Below are 7,240 nucleotides of genomic sequence, written 5' to 3'. Positions count from 1 at the left end.
CACAAAGCCTTCCCAGCTCCTCCCCCTCGGGATCACGCTTTCTCTCTCTCCTCTTCTTCCTCAGCTTTTGCCAGTCTCTTTATTATAGCTTCTGTACCCATAATTTGTGTTCACCTTATCTCCTCAACTAAATTGTCAGCTTTAATACAGGGACCATTGATTGAGGCCTGTTGTACAACAGAGATTCGGTAAACGTGTTAAGCCATGGGGAAGGATGACAGCCGTCCTCTGTGAAGTCCTTCAAAGCTGGGCTGGTCTTCTAATTGTGTCCAGTCAACCATGCCAGGGCAGTTCACAACCCGCAATGGGAACAAAGTGCGTTTTTGACAAAGGCCTTCGTTTCTAAGTAAACGAGTGTCCATATAGAGAAGGTGGTGGGTGGAGTCGGCAGAGATCTCAAATGATCATAGATTACCATACGGTACCTGGGTTGTAATCTGCCCTTCGAGTAGACCTGTCTCTGGATCCCACCCCTCAGCCCTGAACATGATAGTGGCCTCTTCCCTGAATCTCCCTGTCGGTCAGAGGCAGATTCAAGGGTCAGGCTGGGTGCCAAAACACCTTAGTTTTTCTCCACCCCCACCTTGGCAAACCCCTTCCCCTCTTCAGGACTCAGATCCCCACCTATGCCAGGGGAACAGCCCCACCCCGATGCTGCTTTGAGATCCAGTGTGGCAGGGGTGGGGTAGGGCCAGGGGGAATGGGAGGGGGAGCATCCTGTGTTATAATTATAATCATCACACCTTGGATCCTATCACAGGCTTTCAGAGGAGCTTTTTCCTTCCCACGGATCCATCCCTCTAGGTACAGGAAGTCACCAGAGAAGCTGAGGCATAGGGGCAGGAAAGCAGTTAGATCATGAATTGAAAATCCAGTCCGCTTTGACTTTTCCGTTCACAATATACATTCCAAAGTGCTTCCAGGCAGAATACCTCTGAGTTTGTAGATGGTGGGACCCTAAATTACTCACCCCAGCTTTAGGCAGGGGGATCATGGAAAGGAAACAGAACCTCTCTGAGGCGGATATTAAAGGAACAAACACACCCACATCTCCATGGATATGGGCAGGCCCTAGTAAATGTCCTTAAAATGGGGACTGCACTGGCCAGAGAGAATAAGGCCACCACCCATGCCTCTGAGGTAGGACTCTTTCTTTCCTCATCTAACAAATATTTATCTTCACGTCCTCTTTCTCTCCATACTCCTGCCATGTTTCATATGGACCATAGTCCTGAGGAAAATGTTGTCTATACACAGGCTTTTTCTATCCTCTTCTGGGATGAATTACCACAGAAGCTATACCTCAGGTCAGGGGCTATCTGACAATAATGGTTATGGAAGCCATTCTAGACCAAGGCCTATACTCAGAGCTCAGTTCTTTCTTCTCCAGTGACTCCCCATTCCCCTCATGCCTCACTACCTACCCTGTTCCTGCCTACGTTCCGAGCCCTAAGAATGGGAACAATTCAAGCCACGAGGGATGGCATCCTTAGCACGTGAATTTGTCTGTGTAGCATCATTGTGCGTGCCTGCGAGCAAACATTCATTCAACAGACATTTAATGAAAATCACTGTGTCAGACTCAAGGGAGGCAACAGAGACCGTAGGACACATGATCCCTGCCCTCAAGGGCCCCTCAATCAGGAGAAGGCAGGCACATGGATATCTGCAACAAATTACATCCCACTATCACAACTGTCCTCTGTGTGTCTATGTCACTAACATATACGGGGCTGCCTCTGTCCATAGCCACGTGGATGCTATCTGCATGCATCCAAGCATCCACTTAAACTGGTCTCAGTCCCCATGGAAGGCTGCACACCTAAGCCAAACCGGTTGGAGAGGCTTATGCTGAAATTTGTGTTTGTGACAATGGGACCTGAGGTGAGTCAGGGAGGGACAAGGCTGGGTGGAGTGGTGTGGGGGAAGAAGAGTGAGAGTGAGGGTCAGATTGAGTGATCAGGGGTGGGAGGGGGTGGGTCCAAGTGGGAAGGGATCGGGTGGAGTACCAGGAGAATGGGCCTGGGGTAGGAGTAAATAGGAGCGCTCCTTAGTGACATCCTGTTTGTCTGCCATGAGATTCCAGGTCAGGAAACAGGCAGAAACTTAAAGGAGACTCTGGCATTGGGAGAGGGGAGGGTGAACGATAAATCTGAGTGCAACTAGGGAGAAGCCTGGGTGTGGGTGAAATGGTGGTGCTCTGTTTCTGCGCAGCTTTGATAAGCTCTTCCTCATCTGTTCATCCTCCTGTTTCTCACACAGTTTGCACGGAAAGCTGTGGCCTGCTGACTGACAAGGTAGAGGATTGTTGGTAGCTGGGCTTGGTTCTGTCCCTAGGACTGAGGCTACAGAAGGTAGCTTGGTGTCTACTTTTACTGTTCGCCCATAGGATGCCTCACCAGTTATGGAGATGTGGAGAGAGCCTTCCCCCATACACAACACAGGATCTCCAGAAGTCCTTCCTACCCTGAAACAATGCCCTTGCTCCCTGCTTCTCCACCTTAAACCTCACTATGCCCAACACTGGGACCGTGGCATCTTGTGCTCCAAGAGATGCTGTCTAAATGTTGCTATCTGCTGAGCTGTTCTCACCTGCCAGTCAGGCAGTCTCAATACCCAGCCCATCTCTAAATGACAATCGCATTTCCTGGTTGCCTAACAGCATCCCTCAGAGCTCAGGGGGCTGGGCCTGCTTGTTCCTCAAGGGTTCTGAAGTGGGAATAAAGCCACCCAGGAAAAGAGAGGGCCAAACACGTGGCATATTTGGGTCCTGTTTCTCAACAGGCCCAGTTAAACGCAGAGCCTCTCCTCTTCGTTCATTCAGCCCTCTATAAACATACTTCCACATCGGCAAATAGAATACCCGGTTAAGAGACAAAAGCCTTTATTATTTTACCCTGTGTTTATGGATGGGTTGACCACTTTTAGAAGGCTCTAGTTGGCACTGGATGAGAATAGGACTCTCAAGGAAATCAGTCTTCTGAGTGGAGACAATTACAGCAGAAGACGTAGGGTCATTCAGGGAGCAAGAGCTACGGTAAGGGGGGAGCCTGAGAATTTGGTGGGAAAATGGATTCCAGTGAGGACCCTGGCTGAGTTCTTCCTGTTCTCACTACCAATCATAGAAAGAGCTAGGTTCCTCCCCGGGAGCCCACCTGTATGTAAAGACAGTCAGAGGTGAGACTATCCTTCCGGCTCCATCTTGACGTCTTCCTGGGTTAGTTTCTCCCTCAGTTGTAGAATCAGCATAAATGTTAAAGGGTTAGGCATCAAGAATCTCCGCTGCCGCTGCCGGGGCTGGGGATTTAGCTCAGTGGTAGAGCGCTCACCTAGGAAGTGCAAGGCCCTGGGTTCGGTCCCCAGCTCCGGAAAAAAAAAAAGAACAAAAAAAAAAAAAAAAGAATCTCCGCTGCCGCTGATAACTAGCAAGGTCAGGAGGCTCAGTCTATAGGCCATACGGAAAGGGTAGAAGAATAAGGACTGGCATCTAACCTACCTGGCCAGTGTTTCCCTCCCTGCACCCAGGTTTACATACTCACTGGGGTCTTCTCTGGGGAAATTCCTGGAGAAGTCCTACTGGGTGCTCCCTCAGGTTCTCATCAGTTACTAAGGCCTTGCGACTGTGCCCAGGGGTTCTACACTGAGGTGTGGTTCTACGATATGGCTGAAAGGAAGATGCCTAGCCGTTCCTGGATAAGTCAGGTGGTGGCTCCATTCAGCAGAGAGGAAAGGACAAAAACCCTAAAAGGAAAACAAGTGAAAACAGAGACAGATGCAAACTATCAGAAAAACAAGTTACACTGGGAAGAAAAAGAAAAGAAAGTAAGCAGGTGTTCCGATCCAGGACGGGTGGGAGGCTGAGGCATTTTTCCCCCCCAGTGGAAGGGAAGGAAGCCCTCTGGAGTGCCTGTATTCTGTATGGGAGGCACAAACTCGTGAGCAGATCCTGTCTCAAAATATTTTTCTGCTGGGCAGTTCTGGTGCAAGCCTTTAGTCCCAGCATTCAGGAGGCAGAGGCAGGCAGATCTCTGTGATTTTGAGGCCAGCTTGGTCTACACAGCTAGTTTCAGGACAGCCAGAGCCACATATAAACAACAACAACAACAACAACAACAACAACAGTAATAATTTTCAAGGGCTGGCACAGGCCAGGAATGGGGGCACATTCTCTAATCTTAGCGAAGGTAGGAAAATACTGTACGTTCAAGGCCACCCTGGTCTACACAATGAGTTCCCAGCCAGTTACAGTGCAAGAATCTCTGGTGGTGAGAGGTAGTTTCTAGCAATGGAGAAGCAGAGTTCTGGTCTAGGACCTAGAGTCTATTCCTAGTATTTTAAAAAATAAGCTAAAAAAAATTAACCTTAACTCTTTTTTTAAAAGACATATTTATTTATTATATATAAGTACACTGTAGCTGTCTTCAGACATACCAGAAGAGAGCGTCAGATCTCACTACAGATGGTTGTGAGCCACCATGTGGTTGCTGGGATTTGAACTCAGAACCTCTGGAAAAGTAGTCAGTGCTCTTAACCATTGAGCCATCTTTCTAGCCCTTAACTCTTTATTCTTAAATAAGTGCTAAGGAAACTAATCTCTTTATCTCTTATGATTAGTGTGTAAATAAGCACTGATATCTGGTGGTTAATAGTGCTGTTGAGCTGCAGGGAATCAAGTAAAAGGACTTATTGCTAGAGCTCCTTTCTCTGGCAAGTCAGTCAGGAGCCCCTCTCTGATCAGGTGAGAGGCTTGGAACTCTTTGTCTCTTTTTGAACCAGAGAGAAAAGAAAGGAAAGAAGTCATTCACACAGGCAGCACACACACAGAGTGAAGTGAAAAATAGCTACACCACCTTCCTTTATTGCTTTCACCCTTTTTATAGGTTAAAATGTTCTCTATGTAAGAATTACCTCATAGATAAAATTGTTAAAAGGGGAGTTACAGAAGTGTATCACTAACAAGTTCAAAGCAGTGTTTCACACTGTAAGCTCATTATAAGTTCTAAGCAACAGTTTTTACATGGCCTTACCTTATCACGCTGCACACCTGTGCCTTCATCCTCGGACCGGAATGTTTTTCCCTGAACACAAATTTGTTCTAAGCCTATTTCTTTTCTTTTTTTTTTTTTAGTGTAATTATGAAGGCTCATTGTATTTTTTTTAAAAAAAGATTTATTTTGTTTATATAAACACCAGAAAAGGGCTTTGGATCCCATTAGAGATGGTTGTTGAACCACTATGTGGTTGCTGGGAATTGAACTCAGGACCTCTGGAAGAGCTGTCAGTTCTCTTAACCTCTGAGCCATCTCTCCAGCCCCTCATTGTATTTCTTATTATGCAACCTTTACTTACTATTATAAGGAGTGAGCACATGCTAGTCTTGATTGTAAGTTTATTATAAAGCCATCTCTTAAAGCTGTCTTCCTAAACTTATTTGAATCAGATCAGGAATTCTATAAAATCATTAATTCACCTAAGCAGCATTAATTCATGAAAATTCATTTTCATGTTGACCTGCAGGAAATTTGCCCAGTAGGGTAGAGTGATGCCCAGGGATCGTTAGATTATGTAGTAGTGATAGAAGAAGCATATCAATAGCAAGAAACAATCCTGGGATGAAGTCTTTTGGGGTCTTGCTTGTTACAACTCACCCATCACAGACCATGCAAACACAAACACATAAACAAAACAAACAAAAACAAAAAATGGTGGGGCATCTCCAGGAGAGTCATCTGCTAGCCTTTAGTCTATCCTAGATGGCTCCTGACAAGTCTGCCTGGGGTACTTAGCAATACCCTGTGTCAAAAAAGAAAAGAATGTGAGAGTAAGGCAAGGAGAAAATAAGAAAAAGCATCGTGAAGATTCAACTCAAGACATAGTTTGGGGGTTAGGACAAAGATATCTCGGATTGGGATGCATAGACCACTTCGGATGCCATTGTCAGGCATAAAGTAAATACCATACAAATGCAGATTGGCTGGCTTGTGCCCGCTGCCTCCTACCAGCGTTTTTATGTCTTTATGTCTTCTTTCCTGCTTTCCTCCAAGATATAGACTTGGTTCAGAATAATTGGGAGAAGCGGGAGTTCTAGGCATCCCCTCTCTCAGGTCTTTGGTTATTATTGGGTGGAAATGAAGGAGGCATAGACTGTGTATCCAGGTAAGATGCAAAGGAGGCAGCATTGGAGTCCAGCTAGGAGAAAAAGAAAGAAAGCAGAGAGAAACTGGAAAGGACCCTGACAGGAGTAGTTCCTATTCATCATAAGGAGAGGCAGAAAACAAGACCTGCTCAGCCAAAGACAGGCAAAAGCAAGGGCCTAAAATGGTTAGCAGACCAATGAGGTTGAAGCAAAATGATCCTCCTCTTGTCAGCACCTTGTCTAACCTACAATCAGACCTGTGTCCAGTTGTTGGGAAGTGAGCCAGTGAGAAGCCTTGTGGAGATTAACTTTTATCTACAGATATAAGAATTTGTGAGATACAAGAATTTGTGAGGGGGGAGACTTTGTTTTTGTTGGGGTTGTTATTTAATTTTTAAAGTTAAAAATTAAAGATGGTTGGCTTTGATCTGGGCAGCCTAGACTAGCCAATCTCCTGCATCAGGGTCCCAAGTGGTGAAATCAAAGGTGCCATGTATTCATGTTCACGCATGCCTGCATGTGCATGTGGAAGCCAGAGGACAACCTCAGCTATCGTTTCTCCGGTTTATCCACTTAGCATTTTGAGACAGGGTCTCTCAGTGACCTGGAGCTCACCTAACAGACTAGGGCAGGTGGCCACCAAGCCCTAGGGATCCATGTCTCTTCCATGCCAGCACTGGGAGCCTCATCGAGCTGGAGATAGAGCTCAGGTCCAGGGACTTGCATCCCTGAGATGACACCTGAGCCTTCGATGCATGTTTATTTTTTATTTAATTTATTTTATGTGCATAGGACCAAGGGTGTCAGATTCCCTGGAACTAGAGTTATGGACAGTTGGGAGCTACTGTGCTGGGTATCAAACTCAGAACCTCTGGAAGAGCAGCCAGCGCTCTTCACCGCTGAAGGCATCTCTCCAGCGCCTGGTGTTTATTTAGAAGAGAATCTTACCATAACCTTGGAAAACGGAGGATCTTACTTGTCAGAGACAGGAAAAGATGGTTGGACGATCTTTTCAAAGACACAAAGTTATTGTTGGATCTCTGCTTAACATACAGGTGGGGACAGGCCTGGTGGGCAGGCCTGCAATCTTAGCTACTCAACGCA

The sequence above is a fragment of the Rattus norvegicus genome, chromosome 13 (assembly GCF_036323735.1).
Source record: "Rattus norvegicus strain BN/NHsdMcwi chromosome 13, GRCr8, whole genome shotgun sequence".
In the NCBI taxonomy this organism is placed as follows: Eukaryota; Metazoa; Chordata; class Mammalia; order Rodentia; family Muridae; genus Rattus; species Rattus norvegicus.
Note: the sequence above shows the minus strand (reverse complement) of the source record.